General features: G+C 41.4%; 1 protein-coding gene across 4 annotated transcripts in view; it reads left to right on the top strand.

The window, feature by feature from the left end:
- Positions 1-22,047, top strand: part of VMA21 (vacuolar ATPase assembly factor VMA21) — a 75,519-nt gene that overhangs the window by 14,336 nt on the left and 39,136 nt on the right. Inside the window, exons 2-4 of one of the 4 annotated variants that reach the window (XR_007409428.1) lie at positions 13,602-13,679; positions 15,333-15,660; positions 17,481-17,555. The exons of 1 other annotated variant lie outside the window; for it this stretch is intronic. The gene's annotated coding sequence lies outside the window, so the exon portion shown is untranslated. Of the gene's footprint in view, positions 1-13,601; positions 13,680-15,332; positions 15,661-17,480; positions 17,556-22,047 lie in introns of those variants that run through there. 2 more of the 4 variants (XM_025460737.3, XM_025460738.3) reach the window with 2 other exon arrangements.

Consider the following 22,047-nt stretch of genomic DNA (forward strand, 5'->3'; position numbering starts at 1 on the left):
AGTCCAAACATCCAGGTGTTGGCAGGGTTGGTTCCTTCTGAATAACCTTCAGTTGTAGGTGACCATCTTCTCCCTGTGTCTTCACATGCTCTTCCCTCTGTATGCCTGTGTCCTAATCTTTTCTTATAAGTACATGGGTCATACTGGATTAGAGTTAACCTCATAACCTCATTTTATTTTATTTTTAAAAAATTTTATTTATTTATTTGAAAGAGAGAGAAAAAGAGCACAAGCCGGGCAGAGGGGCAGAAGGACAGGGAGAGGAAGGAGCAGACTCCCCACTGAACAGGGAGCCTGATGCAGGGCTCCATCCCAGGATCCTGGGATCATGACCTGAGCCAAAGGCAGACGCTTAGCCGACTGAGCCACTCAGGTGCCCCCTAATAACCTCATTTTAACTTACTACCTTTTTAAAGACTTAATCTCCAAATACCATCACGTTCTGAAGTACTGGGTGTTAGGACTTCAACATAGGAATTGAGGGGAAGGGGACACAGTTCAGTCCCATAATGTAATATTATATAGTCTTCTAGGCAGATGATTGACTCCCCAAAGATGATCACATCTTAATCCTTGGAACCTGTGAAAAAGGAAGTGAAGGTGCAGATAGAGTGAAGGTTGCTATTTGGCCGACTTTACAGGAGGGAGATTATCCTGGATTATCTGGTGGGCTCAATATTATCACAAGGGTTTTGTGGGAGACTAAGATAAAAATAGCACTCCCAAGGTATACTCACCAATTTCCAGATCCTGTGAATATTACCTTCTATGTCAAGGGTGGATATCACCTTATATGGAGAAAGATGTGATTAAATTAAGGATCTTGAAAGGAGGAGTTTACCTGGGTAATCTTGGTAGATAATCTTTGATAATCCCTCATAACCTAAATGCAATCACATGTATCCTTATAAGAGGGAGTTTGAAACAGACCCACACATAGGAGAATGCCCCATGAAGACAGAGGCAGAGACCGGAGTGATGTGGCCACAAGCCAAAGAAGCCTGGGGCCCGCAGAAGCTGGAAGAGACAGGGGAGGATCCACCCCTAGAGCCTCTGGAGGGAGCACGGCTGTGCCCATGCCTTGATTTTGGATTTCTAACTTCTAGCTGGAACCCCATGACTGCAGTTCCTTGGATAGGTCACCAGCTTCTCAAAACACCAAGAGCCCAGTGGTGTGCTTAAGAGAGTTCCAGGGGGGAGCTTCACAATTTGGTTCTCAACGGGCCTGACCCCCACCCCCATTTCTGCCTGGGTAAGCACTAGTGGTCCATGCATTTCCATGCAGGTAAGCATCATATCGACCAATTTTACTCACACACTGTATGCCTGGTGTCCTGTGCCTGCCACAGAATAGGTATCCCCGTGCATGTGTTGAGTGAATGAATATCCTTCCATATTATGTCCCTTTATAGAATTCTTTCTATCGAGTTTGACATTAACATACGCTTTCTGTTTCCTTGAGTCCCTGAGGCAGCTAGGCCTGCAATGGAGAGGGAGTGCATTGCGGGGACAGAGGCAGGCCTGCTCACCCCACACTAGTGGCAGGGAAACCTCCAGACTTCGACCCCATATCTGCCCTTAACACAGTGTTTTCTACCGAATGCACATTATTCATATTTTATAACATTCGAACACATGGTTCTTCATCTATCAGAAATAGATATAGCTTTCTTTCTAGAAGATGTGTGTTCTTTATGTTAATACAGTGGGTCTTAATTTGTAGCAGTTCTATAACAACAAGTGATGAATTTTATGTTGTTATCTGTTTCATTTAGCTTTGATTTTACTACTACTACTACTACTACTACTACTACTACTACTACCAATCCGTTTCTTACTTTTAATAACCTTTGGATAACTTCATGATGATCTCCAGTCCAGGAGATTTAGCCCAGTCAATGGGGTGATCATTTGAGCAGGATCCCTCTAAACAGAAACAATAGATGACTTAAGTGTCACAGTAATCTCAAGGAGCAAACTTCTTGAACTCTGATCACATGTTAAAATGCACGTAATTCCTTTAACAAAATAAGTATCGGTATTTTGAATATTTAATTATTTCATTATGAATATGCAGTGGGGGTTTTGGTGCTTAAAGAGTTCTTCTCTCTGCATTAAGCTTCAACTTCTTTGGTGTAAAGTCATTATCTTTCATGTTCTAAAGAATTTTTACTGGGTTTTCTGACACTCTGTCAGACTGTATATACCTTGCAAACTGGCTCGATGTGTGTTTCGAACTTCTTATTCCAAAATCTGTGAGTTGTAAAAGTTCCTAAATGAAAACTATAGTACATTGAAACCATTCATTATAATCAATGAACCTACACTGACACATCATCATCACCCAAAGCCCATAGTTTACATTCGGGTTCACTCCTGGTGGAATGCATTCCATGGGTTTGGACAAAAGTATAATGACAGGTATCCACCATTGCAGTATCATACAGAATAGTCTCACTGTCTTAAAACCACTTCTGTACTCTACATATTCATCCTTCCTCCACCCCAACCCCTGGCAACCACTGATCTTTTTACTGTCTCCATAGTTTTGCCTTTTCAAGAATAACACAGAGCTGGAATCATAGAGCATGTAGCATTTTCAGATTGACTTCTTTCACTTAATATGCATTGAAATGTCCTTTCATGGCTTGGTAGCTCATTTAAAAAAATTTATTTGCAAAATTTTGTAACGTTTTATGAGATTTTATTATAACAGAAATATTTTATTTATTTATTTAATTTTTATTGCAATATAATTAGCATACAATGTTATATTAGTTTCAGGTGTACAATAGGATTCAACAATTTTATACATTTCTCAGTGCTTATTATGATAAGTGTCCTTTTCATCCTCTTCTCTATTTTACCCATCCTCTCACCTACTCCCCTCCGGCAACCACCTATTTCTTCTCTGTATTTAAGGGTTTTTTGTTTGTTTCTTTTTTTCTTTGTTCATTTGTTTTGTTTCTTAAATTCCACACATGAGTGAAATCATATGGTATTTTTCTCCACCTGACTTATTTCCTTTAACTTAATACCCTCTAGGTCCATCCATGTTGTTGGAAATGGCAAGATCTCATTCTTTTTTATGACTGAGTCATATTCCAGTGTGCGTGTGTATACCACATCTTCTTTATTCATTCCTCTATGGGTTGGACACTTGGGCTGCTTCTGTATCTTGGCTATTGTAAATAATGCTACAATAAAAAGAGAGGTGCATATATCTTTTTGAATTCATGTTTTTGTCTTCTTTGGGTCAATACCCAGTGGTGGAATTATAGATTATATGGTAGTTCTATATTTCATATTTTAAAGAAACTCCATACTGTTTCCACAGTGGCTGCACCAATTTGCATTCCTAGCAACAGTGCATGAGGGTTCCTTTTTCTCCACATCTTCGCCAACACTTGTTATTTCTTGTATTTATGATTTTAGCCATTCTGACAGGTGTGAAGTGATATCTCATGGTGGTTTTCATTTGCATTTCCCTGATGATTAGTGATGTTGAACAACTTTTCATATGTCTGTTGGCCATCTGTATATCCACTGAGGAAAAAATGTCTATTCAGATCCTCTGCTCATTTTTTAATTGGATTATTTCTTTTTTGGTGTTGAGTTGTATAAGTTATTTATATATTTTGGATACTAACCGTTAATCACATATGTCATTTGCAAATATCTTCTCCCATTTTCTAGGTTGCCTTTTTGTTGTGTTGATGGTTTCCTTCATTGTGCATAGGCTTTATATTTTGGTGTAGTCCCAGTAGTATAGTTTTGTTTTGTTTCCCTTTTAAAAAAAATTTTTTTTATTCCTTTCATTTTTTTTATTGGAGTTCAGTTTGCCAACATATAGCATAACACCCAGTGCTCATCCCACCAAGTGTCCCCCTCAGTGCCTGTCACCAGTCACCCCCACCTCCTGCCCACCTCCCTTTCCACCACCCCTTGTTCGTTTCCCAGAGTTAGGAGTCTCTCCTGTTCTGTCTCCCTCTCTGATATTTCCCACTCATTTTCTCTCCTTTCCCCTTTATTCCCTTTCACTATTTTTTATATTCCCCAAATGATAGAGACCATATAATGTTTTGTTTCCCTTGCCTGAGGAGACCTATCTAGAAAATGTTGTTACAGCTGATGTCAAAGAGATTACTGCCTATGTTGTCTTCTAGGAGTTTTGTGGTTTCAGGTCTCAAATTTAGGTCTTTAATCCATTTCAAGTTTATTTTTGTGTATGGTATAATAAAGTGGTCCAGTTTCATCTTTCACAGTTTTCCCAAGATGATTTGTTGAAGAGATTGTCTTTTCCCATGGTATATTCTTGCCTCCTTTGTCATGGATTAATTGACCATGGGTGCATTTCTGTTCCATGGATCTATTCTATTCCATTGGTCTTTATGTCTCTTTTTGTGCCAGTACCATATTGCTTTGATTACTACAGCTTTGTGGCATATCTTGAAATCTGGGATTGTGATGCCTCCAGCCTTGTTCTTCTTTCTCAAGATTGCTTTGGCTATTTGGGGTCTTTTGTGGTTACATACAAATTTTTGTATTATTTGTTTTAATTGTGTGAAAAATGCTGGTATTTTGATAGTTGTGTGAAAAATGCTGGTATTTTGATTGCCCTGAATCTGTAGATTCTTTGTTTAGTATGGACATTTTAACAATATTTGTTCTTCCAATCCATGAGCATAGAATATCTTTCCATTTGTTTATGTCATCTTCAATTTCTTTCATCAGTGTTTTATAGTTTTTGGAGTATAGGTCTTTCACCTCCTTGCTTAAGTTTCTTCCTAGGTGTTTTATTGTTTTTAGTGTAGTTACAAAGGAGATTTTTTCTTAATTTCTCTTTCTGCTACTTTATTATTAGTGTATAGAAGTGTAACAGATTTCTGTATATTAATTTTGTGTCCTGTGACTTTACTGAATTCTTTCTCAGTTCCAGTAGTTTCTGGTGCAGTCTTTTCTGTATATGGTATCATGTTATCTGCAAATAGTGAAAATTTTACTTCTTCCTTACAAATGGTACCTTTTATTTCTTTTTCTTGTCTGAAGCTAGGACTTCAATTAGTATGTTGGATAAATGTTGTGAGAGTGAACATCCATGTCTTGTACCTGATGGTAGAGGAAAAGCTCTCAGTTTTTCACCATTGAGTATGATGTTAGCTGTATGTTTTTCATATATGGCCTTTATTATGTTGACAAAGTACGATATCCATTTATGAGAAAAACTCAACAAAGTGGGTTTAGAGGGATAGCTCATTTTTAAAAATGCTAAATAACATTCCATTGGCTGGATATACCATGGTTTGTCCATTCACATATTGCTTCCAAGTTCTAGCAGTTATGAATAAAACTGCTATAAATATCCATGTGCAGGTTTTGAGTGACAGAAGTTCTCAGCTCGTTCAGGTAAATACCAAGGAGTACAATTGCCATATGGCACGTTGAGTTTGCTTAGTTTGGTAAGAAACCACCAAACTGTCTTTTGATGTGGCCACACCATCTTGCCTTCCCACCAGTGTCCCCATCGGTGGTTCCTCTTGTTCCCCATCCTCGCCAGCACTTGGTGTGGTCAGTGTTTGGGATTCGGGCCATTCTACTGGGTGCATAGGTTGTGTCTCATTGCTTTCATTTGCAGTTCCCTGATGACATGTGATTTTGAGCTTTTTATGTATTTCTTTTCTATTTGTATATCTTACTTGGTGAAGTGTTCAAGCACATCTTTATAATAAATATTTTAATAAAGATTAAAAACCTGACCAACTTTTCAAATGTTTTTTAAAAGCCATCTTGTTCACTTGGCTGCTGCTTCCCATTTCCAGAAATAAGAAACGTTTATGTAGACTCTAAAGTCTCTAAAGTAAACATATAAACCAAGAATGCCCATTTTGGGGGAAGCATATTGGTCAAGGAGACAGAAGGTCTGAGTTCTGGTTTCTTCTTGCCACTAAACATGTCTTAAGCAAGTCACTTCCCTTTCTGAATCTCAGTGTCTTCTATAAAGTAAGAGGAATGGCTAGGATGATTTCTAAAGTTTTTGCAGCTCTAGCTCTCTTAAGTTTTTGTATTTTGTCAGTCACTAGAGTGGCCCATGTCAGTATACAGACATCTGAGTCCTTTGATTGCCTTGTGGTAAATTTAATATTATCATCTTGAAAATTTTCCATATTTCTTTCTGTACTGAGATGAAGAGCTTTGAGCGAGGCTGAAACCTAGCAACCGGCTCTCCTGAAATATCTCATTGAATGTGTTGGACATAGAGTGTGTCAGAGGAGAGTATATACAGCAAAAATGGTAACCACGCTTGAGCATTAATTTCATTTGGTGACTCACCCACTCTGTCATCCGAAGATGGCATTGATCTAAATTGTGACCTTTTCTTCCAACTCATATCATTAGAATAATGCCAGTAAAAGGGCAGTGACTCACCACTGGAGCAGATTCTTCTTGAGAAAATTAGCAGAGCTTTGTCATGGAAATCTTGGTCAAAGGGTCTTTTATTAACTTCACCTGGTGAGCAAGCCCATTTTTTTGCCCAGCCAGTTAAGGGCCTCTTCTGTAATATGTTCTGTGGATTCAATCTAGCCCGACCATGTTGTTTTGTTGATTCTTTCCCCTTCTGGCAGTACTTCAAGCTTTGAATGCACAAAATAATTTTTTCCACTGAATCAGTTGTTAATCACCATTACCTCTATAATTTGAAAGGGCTTAGGAGGCTTGTTTTGCATCTGGAATAGTTTTCATACATCATTTGTGGACCCAAATCCCCCTGTTGATATATATTAATTGCATATCCACACTGTCTTGTAGAAGTGGATACTCAGAGTGACAGGGGTGTTGAAATTATTGTTTCCCAGTTACCAAATTAGCACATCAGGGAGAAGAAATATCTAGTAGTTATGGTATTCAAAATAAAGCCTAGTAATTAGACACAGCTTGCTTATTAATTCAGCTTACCCTAGTCTTATTAAATTATATGTTGCTTGTGTTTAACCTGCACTTCCCTAGCCTACCAAATTCTAGAAGACCCCGGGTGCAATTACTTGTATTCCTTCTGTAAAATACTAACATAAAATTACATGTACTTGGAAACTTGATAAATACCTTCCAAAGCTGGAAGCAACCAACTCACAGTGGTCCAGTTCAACTATTCATTGTATGTTAGAGGCCCAGAAAGGGGAAGTAACTCACCAAAGGTCACACAGCAAGTCATGGAAAAGCTGAGACAGTTCCCAGGCCGGTCCCCTTGGTATCGTAGAGTTCCTGGGGATAGTGTTGAGTATTCAGGAGAGTGTTAAATGATATTCTGTGCCAATTGCTTAAGAAGCATATCGTATATGTAGAAACATTGCTTTTCCAAATGGTCCCCACTGTATCAGGTCTAGGATTTAAAGGGTGGAAAATTAAGATATTTTAAAAATTCCCTTCTGTGGCCCCTCTTGGTCTTCAGTAGACAAGATGCTTTTAGATTCATGTTGTGCCTAGAAGTCAGCAAGATTGATTTCCACAAGAGGAAAAATTTAGTATCATGACTTTATGGAACACCATGTGTGGACGTCTGCTTTGGCATGAAGCACCAAGAGTAGCAGAAATAGAAGCACTACTGATGTGTAATTATTGAAAAAATCCTTCTGGTGAATACAGGGCCAATTATCAGCTTCTGGAGGTAATATTACCTTTTTTTTTTTTAATCTTAAGGTTTAGGTTACTAGTTAAATGTTTTATCATCATTTTTATAGATCCATTTCCTAGTCAGTACGAATTTTCTTTTCTCTGCAAGTTTACATACTTTCACAAGAAGCAAACTGTGTAAACTAAAAGTAAATAACTGAGTTGTTTATGTTTCAGAATACTTATGAGTTTTAAGAAAACTTAGGGCAATTCAATAATTGGCTGAATCATCAAGCTAAAGTTGGGCTTCAGAGGCTATAAATAGCAGTATTTACTGGTTTCAAATATCCACGGGGAAGAGCCAGTTAGATTGGGTTCTGTCAATCATATCCCAGTTCATGTAATTCTTGTATTCATTTTTCTGGAGGCTAATGCCAGAGGGATCATGTTGAGCATCTTTTTATTCACTTATCCAGATATTACGCCATTAAATATTTAGTGAATATTGTCTATGTGCCAAATCCAAGGTGAACAGAGAGGCATGAAGGGCCTGGTGCCTGGATACAAATAGATCTAGATTGTAGAGGGGACATGGCAAGTAAGTAGGGACACCCCCTTTTTGGATGTACTCCAGTAGATGTCAGCTAACATTGTGCTGGAGGCACACAGGAGTGAACCCCCCAGGGTCACGGAAGGTCACTAAAAGCTTCTTCGGTGAGGTGACACCTAGCTGTGTGGAGAAAGCACAGGGTTTGATAGGGGAAATGGGGTAGGACTGGAGCTGGGAGGAAGGCATGTCAGGCATGGGGCAGAGCAGCACCTGTGCCATCAGGGTCTAGGGGTGGGCAGGCGGCAGGCTCGGGCCAAAGAGGGCCAAAGGAAGAGCATGTGCCAAGGCTCAGAGGTGGAAGGGAGTTCGGTAGGGCTCAAGCAGAGCTGCAGAGCTCCAAAGGCAGAGAGCAGAGGCAGAAGCACAGGGCTAAAGGTCAGAAGATTGGGCAACAGAGAACTAGCAAAAGGTTTTCGACAGTAGAAGGGCACAATCAAACCCATGCTTGCTAGAAAACTCTCTTGCTGGGCAGCCCGGGTGGCTCAGTGGTAGCGCCTGCCTTCAGCCCAGGGTGTGATCCTGGAGTCCCAGGATCGAGTCCCACGTCGGGCTCCCTGCATGGAGCCTGCTTCTCCCTCTGCCTGTGTCTCTGCCTCTCTCTCTCTCTCTCTCTCTCTCTCTCTGTGTCTCTTGTGAATAAATAAATAAAATCTAAAAAAAAAAAAAACCTCTTGCCCACAGTGGGAAGAAGTGACAAAATACACCCTTGTGCAGTCTCTTTGGGTACAAGGGAAACCATAAAAAACCCAACTTCCCTTCTCCCAGTTAGGGTATCACTAGATGAATTGTGACTTATTCACACAGTGGCAAAAGTGAATGAACCAGTTCTACATGTATCAACATGGATAATACTGGGGGATGGGGGGAGTTGAGAATACACTACATGCAGTGCAGTGCCATTCATGTAAAGTTTAAAAACACAGAAAACAACAGGGCATATCATTTATGGATACGCAAGTGCATGGCAATACCCAGAGTGCATAGAAGAGCAGACACCGACTTCAGGGTATTTGGTACCTCTAGGGGGAGAGCAGGGGTTCACCTTCAGCTGTTTGGTAAGGCTTTGTTTCTTTAATGTTATCTGAAGCAAGTATGGTAAAATTCAATATCAGTTAAATCTGGGTGGTGGGGACATATGTGCGTATTACATTGTTTTGTGTACATTTTAGTATGTTTCAAGTACTTCAAAATAAAAATTTTAAGTAAAGAAAAAGGATATTGTATCAATTCGTATACTCTTGGGTGCAAGTAAAAGAATAAGAAAGAGGCTTGAGGTTAGGTTTTTAATTATGCCATCAAGGGTTGATTAACTACAGTCTGTTGTGGGCCGTACTTGGCCTGCTACCTGTTTTTACATGGTCTGTGAGCTGAGAATGTTTTTACATTTTTAAATGGTTGAAAAAAAAAAAAGAAGAACATTCCAAGGGTGCCTGAGTGGCTCAGTTGGTCAAGCGTCTGCCTTCAGCTCAGGTCATGATCCCAAGGTCATAGGAGTGATCGTAAATGGTATTGTGTTTTTTATTCTAAAGATTTTATTTATTTATTTGAGAAAGAGAGTGCATGAGCAGGAGGGAGGGTGAGAGGGGCTCAATCCCAGGACCCTGAGCATCATGTTATCATATGATAATGTGCAAAGATTGTGGTGGGGTAGGAGGACCTGCCCCAAATGTCTCTCTTTCTTTTTTCTCTGTCTGTGTGTATGCATGTGTCTCATTTTTTAACAGAAACGATATTCTTTCCCAGAAAATATAAATTTGAAAACAGAAAGACTGGATTGAAAAGAGGAAAGGGGGTGTGGGGAAACCACTTAGAAGTTCAGTGGGGGCAGTATCACCATCTGGGAGAGACATGAAGGGACAGGATCTTGGACCATGGGCATTGCAGGGAGTGGAGGTGGTTGGATTCTGGATATATATATATATATATTTTAAAGATTTTATTTATTTATGAGAGAGAGAGATATATATTTTAAAGATTTTATTTATTTATGAGAGAGAGAGAGAGAGAGAGGCAGAGACACAGGCAGAGGGAGAAGCAGGCTCCATGCAGGGAGCCTGACGTGGGACTTGATCCTGGGACTCCAGGATCAGGCCCTGGGCTGAAGGCGGCCCTAAACTGCTGAGCCACCCGGGCTGCCCAGATTTGGGTATATTTTGAAAGAGGAGCCAATGGACTGGCTGTTGGTGGAGGAAAGAGTTGAATGAAGCAGGACTCCACGTTTTCTGACTTGGACAACTGGATGTCTGTCATTCTGGGAGACAGGGCAGACAGTTTTGGTGTACAGGTGAGGATCAAGTCTCAATGTCCTCACTGTTTTATCATATTTCTAAGTAATAAGATGTGAGAAAATAAAACAGAAGCAGTGTTTTTGCTTATAAGATCTAGAACTTGGAAGTGTTACTTTTCTACTCGGAAGAAATAAGAGTCATTTATGAGTAACTGGAAAGATGTCATATAGGTCCAGCATTTTGCAAGTTTACAAAGTGCTTTTATACTCACTTTTTCATTTAACCCTCAATTCTGGAAATCAGAATGACAGGAATCCTCATTTTACAGGGGAGAAAACTGGGATACAGAGAGGGAGAAGTCCAAAGGGTGGAATGGAAGGTGTGTCCTTTCCTGGGTCAGAAGGAAGCTGTTAAAACTGACCCTCATCTTTCCTGAGTGACATGTTTCCTTTCCTTACCTTTGACGTATAACTGGCTAAGACTCCACTCTGCTTTTTCCCCTTTATATATATAATATATATAAAAGATTTTATTTATTTATTCATGAGAGACACAGCGAGAGAGAGAGAGAGGCAGAGACACAGGCAGAGGGAGAAGCAGGCTCCATGCAGGGAGCCTGACGTGGGACTCGATCCCGGGCCTCCAGGATCACACCCTGGGCTGAAGGCGGTACTAAACCTCTGAGCCACCTGGGCTGCCCCATTTTATATTTTAAAATATCTTCCTATTATTTTAATACTTTCATACCAAAAAAAAAAAAAACACAGTAATTTGCATTATTTGCTTATTTTTAGACAATCTCACGTAAGTGTTTTGAATCATCTCTAAAAGCTTATTTCCACAGCACATAATGAAATTAATTAAATTGCCTTTTGAAGCAGGGCGGCTTTGTTTCCCACTGAAACGATGACTCATGAGGTCTGATTGAGTCTCATTTATATTCCACCTTCAGCAAGTAATTTAAATGTGAGTTATATAGAAAGGAAAAGAAAGAAAGAACAAGGATAACAAAACTGTCCTTTGCTTACCTCTTTGACAGGTTATCAGTTATCCTGGGTGTGGAGTTACATAGGTAAAAGCTGCCACGTTCTGTTGGTGCCAGACTTTCCTATTGACAGCAGAATTGATAACTGGCAGCTACGTGTCCTGGGTTGTATAAATGGGGCAGGGAAGGTAGAATTCGGCCCAATACAGGGAACACTTTCTGATCCGCTGAGATGCCCAGACTTGGTACCTTCTGGGTTGGGTGGCAGTGAGCTCATTGATGCATGGATATGAGAAGAGAAGATGGCTTGGTGGGGGGCTTGGGGGTAGAGGAGTTTTTATTTAACAGCAATCTGATCGATGGGAGACTAGGGCAAGGTAAGTTTGAGTAGTGTGTTGTGGCATAATGCTCGAGCAGATCCCAAAGTAAATGCTTATTTTGACAGTCACTTTTTATTTTATAATCAGAAACTTTTCAGCAGTTGGAAACATAGGACTCTTAGCACATGACAGGCATGTGATGGACATTTGCTGAATGCTCACCCACAGAGATTGGGAAGATGGGCAATGGCTGAATGAATGGGCTCATCCATGACCAAGTGTGGAGGAAGAAACTGCAACAGGAGGGATCCAAGATCCCTTTATGTGGACTTCGAAGACTGGCTTTGAACTAAAGGGAGCTTGCAGCCTGCAAGTTCTGTGTGAACATTGTGGCTTAGCCACAAATCTGTGTTCTTTGAGTTATGGGCCAAGTGGGAATTTTAGCTGGTGCTTCTTTTCTTGGTGGTGGGCGTTGCGAGACTGTCCAAGTGGACCTTTGGATTTCTTTTGTTTGTTTTTCCAGAAAGCCAGCAAAATAGGCCCACTGAAATATATTGCTGTTCCCCTCCTAGCTGTCTCACCATCCCCAAGCACCCCCCCACCAACACACAGACTGGATTTTAATGCCAAGAGCTGAAATGCAGCCAGTTCATTTTCTTGCTTTTTGTTGAGACAGACTTTGCTCCTCACTCCAATGAATGTGCTAGCAATTTTGCTGATAGAAAGGGACGGAGGGCCCAAAGAGAATGTGGGCCGGTGACTTATAGAGGTGACACAGGTTGCTCAATTTGTTTTATAAAACAATAGGCAATAACAAACTCCTACTTAGAGATGTAGTTCTCCTTGATTTTTAGAAATACAAGGATGGATAATGCCCAGGGACTGAAGCTAGATGAAGGTGATTTGGGTCCATTTTAATTTTCTCCATTCTTGGGACACCTGGGTGGCTCGGCAGTTTAGCGCCAAGTGTGATCCTGGGGTCCTGGGATTGAGTCTCACATCGGGCTCCCTGCATTTAGCCTGTTTCTCCCTCTGCCTGTGTCATGCCTCTTTCTCTCTCTGTGCCTCTCATGAATAAATAAGTAAAATCTTTAGATTTTTTTTTCCATTCACAAGGGATGTGTGTCATGGAAAAGCAATAACGTTAGGGAAAGTATATTGTGAGTTTTGAGGGACGCTTTTGGCTAATTCCCATAATCACTCCGTGCCTTCATGTCCTCATACGTGAGTGGAGACGACACCCGCCTGTTGTATGGCTTTGTGCAAAGGCCAGCCAGATGAAACCTGTTGTTTTGTGCACTGCACAGTTGAATTCAAGGTGCCCTTATTTAGATTATTACTGCTATTTGCTGATTAATGGTGCTTATTTTAAAGCTGATTCTGGAAGAAGCACCCAAACAAAATAACAGTCCACTCCCATTGTTAGCATGGTCGGCTTTGTGAAATCACAGATTCTGCTCAAAGGCTACATTGCGCAGAAAATAACTGCAATTTAAACGTATGAGCCTCTAATGGAACCACCTTCCAGTCTACACCCATTTTATCCCTTTTCCAGCCACAACACAATGACCTCCTGAGCTGTTTGCTAACATTTATTAACCGCAGGCCTGGAGACAGACAAATCCAAGTCAGAACACTTTACCAGGCCCCACAGTCAGATGATGAGCAGAAACCTTTCTCTCATAATTTCCATTGGTCACTGCTCAAGCAGACTCTAAAAGAAACCCAACATTTTCTCTATCTACGGAAAACATTTCTTCCCAAGAGAGTGTTCAGAGCTTTCCTTCCCCCATCTGTGTCTTCTGGCTAACACCTCCCTGTTGGCCTTACATATGTTTTCTTCTCCGCAGCTACTGAGTCCAGTGGGGCTGGCACTGGTCTTCACCTGGCGAACTCAAGCAGTGCACCTCACTGCCACCACAGGCCAGGTCAGGATGTATAACTGCTACCAAATATTAGGGATTAACTACAAAAGTTCCAGAAGGACCTTTTTATCTTTCAAAGCCAAACATTCTTTCTTAGCAAGGTACCTACAACGGGTAAATAAAACAATGATTCATTATAAAATAACTATTTCCTCATTATTCCTTAATCTTTTATTAATCTCCCTTATTATGAATTAGGGGAATATGCTAAAAAAGAAGATATTATCGCTCTTTCTGTCTCTATAACAAACAACAGTAATTATCTGGTGGAATGCATCCCCCTTCTCTACAGGGAATGACTATTTGCTTCAGGACTGAACAAAATGAGAAATTATGACATCACTGAATCCACTTTTAAAATTAATATGAAGCGCTTGTCATGGAAATATGGAGCTTCCCAATGGGGAAAAATGTGACTAATATCAACTGAATCAGAAATATGAAAGTGTCAGGCTGTCATTTACCTGAGCAGTTTGTCTCGGTTCTGTACAAGGGAGCCTCAGAGGCAACTGGCAATTGTGAAAAAGAAACACAAAGACCACAAATCAAAACTTTAAAAACCAAACAGAGTTGCCACCCAAATTTTTAGTAGCTATCCATATTTTCACTGACTTCTTATCTGAGTATGGAACCAACAAAGCTGCAGAAGAGATCATAGAGTTAGAATTCAAGGAGTCCAGAAGTTTCTTAGCATTCCTTTTCTTAAAAAAAAAAAAATAGAAAAAAAAAATAAAATAGAACACCTTTTCCTACTAAAATGTAACGTGGAAAGTCATCACGTGATAGTGCTGTGAGCTGAGCTGTCCTGCTTGAAGTGTATGCCTCTGTGTGTGTGTGTGTGTGTGTGCGCACAGGCGCATGTATTGGGGGGCTGAGGGATGTTTTCTCACATCCTCTATACTCATATGTGGCCCCAAGCACCTTTTTTTGAGGAATTTGGAAAAAAGACAAGTCCATCCTCCAATCCTCTAATGATAAAGGACTCAAGGTCTCAGAGCTGAACCTGAGGCAGGCCTCAAGTCACCCAGGCAAACCAGAGCCATAGGACCGCTGAGTCCTCCATGCCAGGCCTACGTACCCCACATGCGGACCCTGCACCAAGCTGTGGAGATCTCTTACACTTATCTTTTCTCTTGGCCCCTTGGCTTGAAGAAAATTTGCCTGGCTACTAAAGTGTATTGCTATCATCGGCCCCCTCCACATTTTAGTTGTTAAAAAATTTCCTTGCCGTGATGTTAAATGTGGATCTAGTCAGAACTGAGTTTTAGGGCAGCCAGGTGGCTCAGCGGTTTAGCGCCGCCTTCGGCCCAGGGCGTGATCCTGGAGACCCGGGGTCGAGTCCCACATCGAGTCCTGCATCGGGCTCCCTGCATGGAGCCCGCTTCTCCCTCTCCCTGTGTCTCTGCCTCTCTCTCTCTCTCTCTCTCTCTCTGTGCCTTTCATGAATAAATAAATACAATCTTTAAAAAAAAAAAAGAACTGAGTTTTAGGCATGAAAAATCTGTGGCCCTTTTGTCCTTGATTAATCTGGTGACATTCTAGAAAGGAAGCCTAGAAGCTTGAAACATCCTTGCTCATTAATAATATACTTTTCCTTTTGGTAATATAAACATAATTCAAGACCCGATTAAAATGTCCCATCTTTTTTTTTTTCAGGAAGAAAAGAGCATTTATAACTCAACTTTGCCATATGTTCTTGTCCCAAGTGCTTGTCATCTCGATTAAATTGCTCAGAAGTGTGTGCAGTGTAGAAGCTTTGGCAGAGTTGGGCACCATATTTCAGAGCCTCATCTGATCTGTTTGCACGAGTGGCGATAAAGGAGTTGACTTGCATACTGGATCATGTGCTATTTGTAGCACATCTCTGAGACATCATTAATCAAATTCGCTTGATCTCTGCCTCAACTCATGATGTGCGTGGCTTGCCGTCATCTAATTGATGAAACCTGGGACAGAACTGACGGCTGTCAAACTGACGCTCAGGGTAAATTTGTGGCTCAGTCTACTGTCTTGAAATGGAGTAGAAGGACTAGTAATGTTCCTCCAGTTCAGTCCTCTTGCTAAATAGGAACTGCGCAATGGCCTTACCTCCATTCCAGAGGAAAGTGCCAGAGTCTGGGCCGGGAGCACAGGGGGCTCACCCCACACCATCCGCAGCGCCCTTACTCCTCCCAGGACACCTTGTAGAGTTCCTAATGGAGCCCAGCCCGGACACACCAGCTCACTTGGCTGTAGGTGTGAAGTATGTTCGCTTTCATTCAGCAAAACACACCGAGTGCGTGTGGTTCGGCAGGGCCTGTATGTGGAAAATACTATTTAGAAAGGGCACCAAGGGGCATTTGGACAGGATGCTTTGAGTGCATGCAAAGGAAGAAACTAACTCAGGCTGGAGGGTGAAAACAGCACAGAGAGTAGGGGAAGCTTCTGGGAGGAGGTGATGCTCGGGCTAAGTCTTTTGTAAAAATGAAAACATATCATTTTTTCCCTATTATCACATTATGGGTATTTGCTGTAGGAAACAATCACTACTCCCAAAAAACAACAATAAAAATCATTGTAATGCCACCACCAGGAATAAGCATGGCTTACATGTGAAGTGTATCCTTTCAGTCTCTTCTCTCCTCTCTGTCCATACACAAATGCTTTAAAAATCTCCTCAAACAGTGAGTGGCTACTTTGTTACTTCCTATATAAAAAAAAAGCCTAGCAATACACAATAAATATTTTTTCATGTCACTAAATACTCTTCTCCATAATATTGCATTGCATGGGGTACCCTAACATACTTAATTCTTTATTACGGGGATTTAAGTCTTTGCAAAATTTTCACTATTATTAACTATGATTAGTTAATAATACACTTAAATCTTTTTACACATCCATATTTAACTCCTTAGGACAGATCCCTAGAATGAAAATTGCTGGGTCAGAGGTTATGCACTTTTGAGGCTAAATACCAAGCAGCCTCCAAGACAGCCCCAATGTTCCTTGCTGCTTGATATTCATTCACACCTTTGTGTAGTTCCCTCTCATAATAAATAGGGCTGTCCTGTAAGACCAATGAGATATTGCAGAAGTGGCAGGTGTGTACTTCTTTTTAAAAAGGTAAATCAAATTTTGAGATATTTTTCTTCCTTTTTTGTACCTGTGTTGAGGCAGAATTAACAAAAACTGCATATATTCAAGGTGTACAATGGGATACTTTTATACATGTATATGTTGTGTGTATCATTGATATCCAAAATCAAGCTAATTAACACTTCCATCACCTTGCATAGTGTGTGCATGGACATGGGTGTGTGTGTATAAGTGTGTGTGGTGAGTCACTTAAAATCTACCCTCTTGTGACAAAACATGAGAGACACCTAACTCTGGGAAATGAACAAGGGGTAGTGGAAGGGGAGGTGGGCGGGGGGTTGGGGTGACTGGGTGATGGGCACTGAGGGGGGACTTAGTGGGATGAGCACTGGGTGTTATGCTATATGTTGGCAAATTGAACACCAATTAAAAAATTAAAAAAAAAAGATCTACCCTCTTCACAAATTCCAAATATACAATGAAGTGTTGTAAGCTCTAGTCACACTGCTGTGTTTTAGGCCTCCAGAACTGTACATCTTGTGTAACTGGAACTTTGTATCCTTTCACTATCACCTCCCCATTTCCTCCAATCCCCAGCCCCTGGCCACCCCCATTCTACTGTCTGCTTCTATAAATTGAACTATTTTAGATTCTACATATAGGTGATATCACGCAGTATGTGTCTTTCTGTGTCTGTATTATTTCACTTGATATGATGTCCTCCAGGTTCACCCACGCTGTTACAGATGGCAGGATTTCCTTCCTCTCAAAGGCTGCATGATATTCCACTGTATATATAAGGTATGTACTTCTGAGACTAGCTCATAAACACCATTGCCACTCTACCTTGCTCTCTTGGGTTACTTGTTCTGGGGGAAGCCAACAAGTGTCATGAGGCCACTCAAGCAGCATTATTGAGGTCCATATGGTGTAGAACTCAGGCCTCCTGCCAACAGCCAGCACCAACATGCCAGCATGTGAATGAATCACCTTGGAAGCGGGTCTTCCATTCTCATAAGCCTTAAGATGACTGTAGTCCCTGCAGACATCTTGGCAAAGAGACCCTGAGCCAGAATCACCCAGGTGAGCCACTCCCAAATTCCTCACCCAGAAAAACTGTTGAGTTAATCAATATTTATTGTTTCTGTAAACTGTTCAGTTTGGGAATAATTTTTTATGCGGCAATAGATAGCTAATGCAGTCTATGTCACTTTTGCTTTTTTTTTTAAAGATTTCTTTGACTTTTTACTGAGGTTTATGGGTTTGATTTTTCAAAATCCTATTGACCATTTTATTTTCCTTCTCTAATTTCTCTTCTTTGTTTTTTTTTTTTTAAAGATTTATTTATTTATTTATTCATGAGAGAGAGAGAGAGAGAGAGAGAGAGAGAGAGAGAGGCAGAGACACAGGCAGAGGGAGAAGCAGGCTCCATGCAGGGAGCCTGACGTGGGACTCGATCCCGGGACTCCAGGATCGCACCCTGGTCTAAAGGCAGGCGCTAAACCGCTGAGCCACCCAGGGATCCCCTAATTTCTCTTCTTTGAATATTAGTTTTAGGTTGTTGGGGTTTTTCCTATTGATTTTAAGATCTTTATATATTAATAATATCATTTTTTTGCCTGTCATAAACCAAATATTTCCCCTCTGTGTTTATTCTCCTGGAGTGAGGTACAAAGGCACCAGGCAAAATTGGATGGTGGGGAGAGGCCATGAGGTGGCAGGCAGAGGAGTAGCATCATAGGACATGTGGGGAAGTTACAGGAGGTAGATGGGAGTAATGAGGGAGACAGGGATGTCAGGAAACTAGACCAGTGCTTCCAAACTAAGTGTTCATGACAGTCCCATGGAAATCTGCTTAAAAAGGCCAATTCAATAGGCCTGGGCTCAGGCCGGAAGTTCCCAGGTGATGCTTATGCTGCTGATATGGGGGCCACACTTTAAACAGCAGGGATTTAGGGAGATAGTTAGGAGATAGTTTGTGGAGGAAATCTTAGAAAGTAGCAATGATCGAAAAAGAAACATTAAAATCACCAGTAGTCCTATGACTCAGACACAACTCTATGATATACCGAGCAGCTGGACCACTATCCTGAAGGGGACAGAGAGGCCAGGATATTGCAATATGTATTTTTCGAAGGTGGTGCTAGCAAGGTTTGTTTCCAGTGTGACTGTACTGTGAGAGTGAGGGAAGGGAGGACTTCGGGTTTCCGGTGTAGGCAGCTAAAGTGATGATGAGTAGGGGAGTCGCGGGTGTTTTGCAGGGGTGGGGGAGCGAAGCCTGCTTCAGACCTTCACTAAACTGGAGGTGCTTGCCAGGACATTGAGGGAGTGGGAAGATGCCCAGTTGGTAGTTGGTGGGTCTGGAGCTCTGGAGACAGGGCAAGCCTAGAGTATAGTAGACTTTGGAGAGAAGAGCATATGTCGTGGTGGAGAGGTAAAGCTTGGGTGTTCATGAGCATGGTGACTGCATAGCTTCTGAGAGAGAAGGATCCAGGACAGAGCCTCCCAGCCCAGGCTTCACAGAGCAGGTAGAGGAGGAGGAGTCTAGGAAGAAGACCAGAAGGGATGAGAACTGGAGTTCACATAAGTGTCAGAGGATGATTCAAGAACCACTAGGATCAGGGCTGAAAAGCAGCCATTCCTCTGTGTCCAGCTGAAGTCACTGCTAGAGGGAAAGAGACCACCATGGACAGCATGAAGCCGGGCTGGGAAGTGGGGAGGTGTGAGAAGCAGCAGTGGTCGGGCAGTGGAAGAGGGAGATTCTATGTATCTTAGAATTCAAGGACTGATTTTTTTTTCTCTGAGCTTCGGTAACAGACGGCATTATGGATTTCTCAGATAATACACTAAATCTTACTTTTTGCAAGGTTAGCTAATAAGATTAGACACTCTGAGTTTCAGCTCTGTGCCAAACGATATGTGCATAGATGGTCATTTTTTATTCTCCCAACACCTTGGGAGGTACATAGCTTTAAAAATGAAGAGACTAAGGGTCAGAGAAGTCAAGCAGCATGTCCAAGGTCACACAGCTGGTCCGTAGCAGAGCTGAAGTTTGGGCCCAGTTAAGGCTGATAACTAAAGTGCCTGCTCAACTTGGGCTCAGCTCTAGCACTTCCATGAGCACCCAGTGGTGAGAAAGAGCGGGGGGCAAGAGTAGCACTGGTTTGGATCATGGCAGGCAGTGTTGTAGTTGGGCAGGACAGTTGCTTTGCTTAGAACATGTGGATCATAGTGCCACCACATTTGTGTTCATTGTGAAAGATTTTGTTTCCTATAATTCAGTTGCATGCTCTGTTCCAGTGGTGCCTATCAGACAAATCTTTGAAATAAGCAGGTTGTATTTTCTTCCTCGGCTTCTGAGATGCCAGAATCTTCTGGCTCTCCTCACGACACTGGCTGCTGCTTCTTCCTCCCCTTTGGCAGTTTCTCCTCGTCTACTCTTAAGGGTAGAGGGTCATAAGGCTTCTTCCTCAGCACCCTCACTTCCCTCCTCTCCACTCATTGCCTTCCTGGTCTAATTCAAAATCATGGCCTTAAAAACCGTGTATGTGCTCCTGCCAGATTTACATTTCCAGCCTGGGCCTGTCCCTTGAACCCCAGACTTGTACACCCAACTGTGAGCTTTGCATAGCCTCTGGGGTGTGCAGTAGACAGCTCAACCCAAACTTCCCATCTCCTCCCCTAACCTGCTCTTCTGCAGACTTCTGAATCTCAGTAAATGGCAGTTGCTCAGGCCAAAACCTCAGAGTATACCTTGATACTGCTTTCTCCTACCATAAATCTAATTCATCGATAAAATCTGTCCATATTCCTTCTAAATATAGCCACTTCTCACCATCATCATGGCTTCTACCACAGTCCTACCCATCATCATCATCATTATTACCATCATCACCATCATCATCTCTTGCTAGAATCACTACAGTAGCCTCCTGCCTGCTTTACCCTGCTTCTGCCCTTGTCCCATTCAATATATTCTCCACAAAGTTCCTCAATTGAAGTTTAAAAGTAAAACTTAGATCATGGCACTCTTCCACTCCAACTCTTGCATAGAGTAAAATCCAAAGTCCTGCATAATCTTCCTCCTATCCCCATCTCCTTGTCTCTCCCCCTTGCGCTTAATGAACAAGGTTGGGAGAGGGGATACAATTCGCTTCAAAAGGAAGTAAGGCCCATAGAGTAGACCAGACATAAATGAAAGAAAAGACAGGTTGTGGGTATGGAGACAGGCATTGTTATAGTGAGCTTGGGTGTGTTGTAATTTTTGCTTGCTTGTTTGGTATTGTTTTGAGTCTTTTCATCCCTTAGGATGTGCCATAGAAAACCGTAATGATCAAATATAGACTATGAACACAAAAATTAAAGGGCCACTTGTCTTGATTACAATATTCTTGAACCTAATTAAAAAAAAACAGTGGCAATTTTAGACTCTGATAGAATCTGGGATCAACTGCTCCACTGCACCCTCATTTTGTAGACTGGGGAGTAACTAAGAGAAATTACCTTATGTACATCACCCAAGCCCCACAGCTCCATTCCCCCCCCTTCTTTTGAGCAGTGTTGGTTGGCTGTTGTGATGAAGGCTCCCAGCAATTGTGTTTTGGGGACTCAGTAAAGTACTCTGTGAAAGATTTCCTGAATATCAATGATCTTGAAGATGGGTTCACTTTTTTATGATTTCACATGGAGTTGAAGTATTTATTTTAGAGGCTAAGTGCTCTAATCACCTACAATATACTCCATGAGAGGTTTTGATTCAAGGCTTGTCAGTTGATTTCTGCCAAGGTAGTATTTTGATATCAATACATTATTTCTAGTGCCTGTAGAACATAGGGCTCTGTGTGCTCTGCTGTCATGTGAAGTTTAAAAGCTCCTAATGGATCAACAGAATTTGAGCGAAATGGAAACCATTTAAAACTTTATGCAAAAATGAGTCAGCAAATCAAGTCATAATAGTAACTTGAAAGTGATTATAGATCCACAAAACTAAATGGGCTAAAATTGCATGCACACATCTAATTATGTTGTATTACCTTTCAAGTTTTTAAATAGAATTCTCAGTTGTTAGTTCTTGAACCTCAGCTTGCATTTTGGGAGAAAATTACACACCTGACTGAACCAAGTCACATCAATCCACGCATGTCAGTGAGAAGCCTGGGCTGCTGTTGAATCTGGATGGTGTCATGCTGCCAAGCAGTATAGTGCACACCTGAGACAAGAGTCAGACATATAGGTGCACAACATGGATTTGAACTGTGCGGGTCCATGTATGTGTGCAATTTTTTTTTATAAA

The sequence above is a fragment of the Canis lupus genome, chromosome X (assembly GCF_003254725.2).
Source record: "Canis lupus dingo isolate Sandy chromosome X, ASM325472v2, whole genome shotgun sequence".
In the NCBI taxonomy this organism is placed as follows: Eukaryota; Metazoa; Chordata; class Mammalia; order Carnivora; family Canidae; genus Canis; species Canis lupus.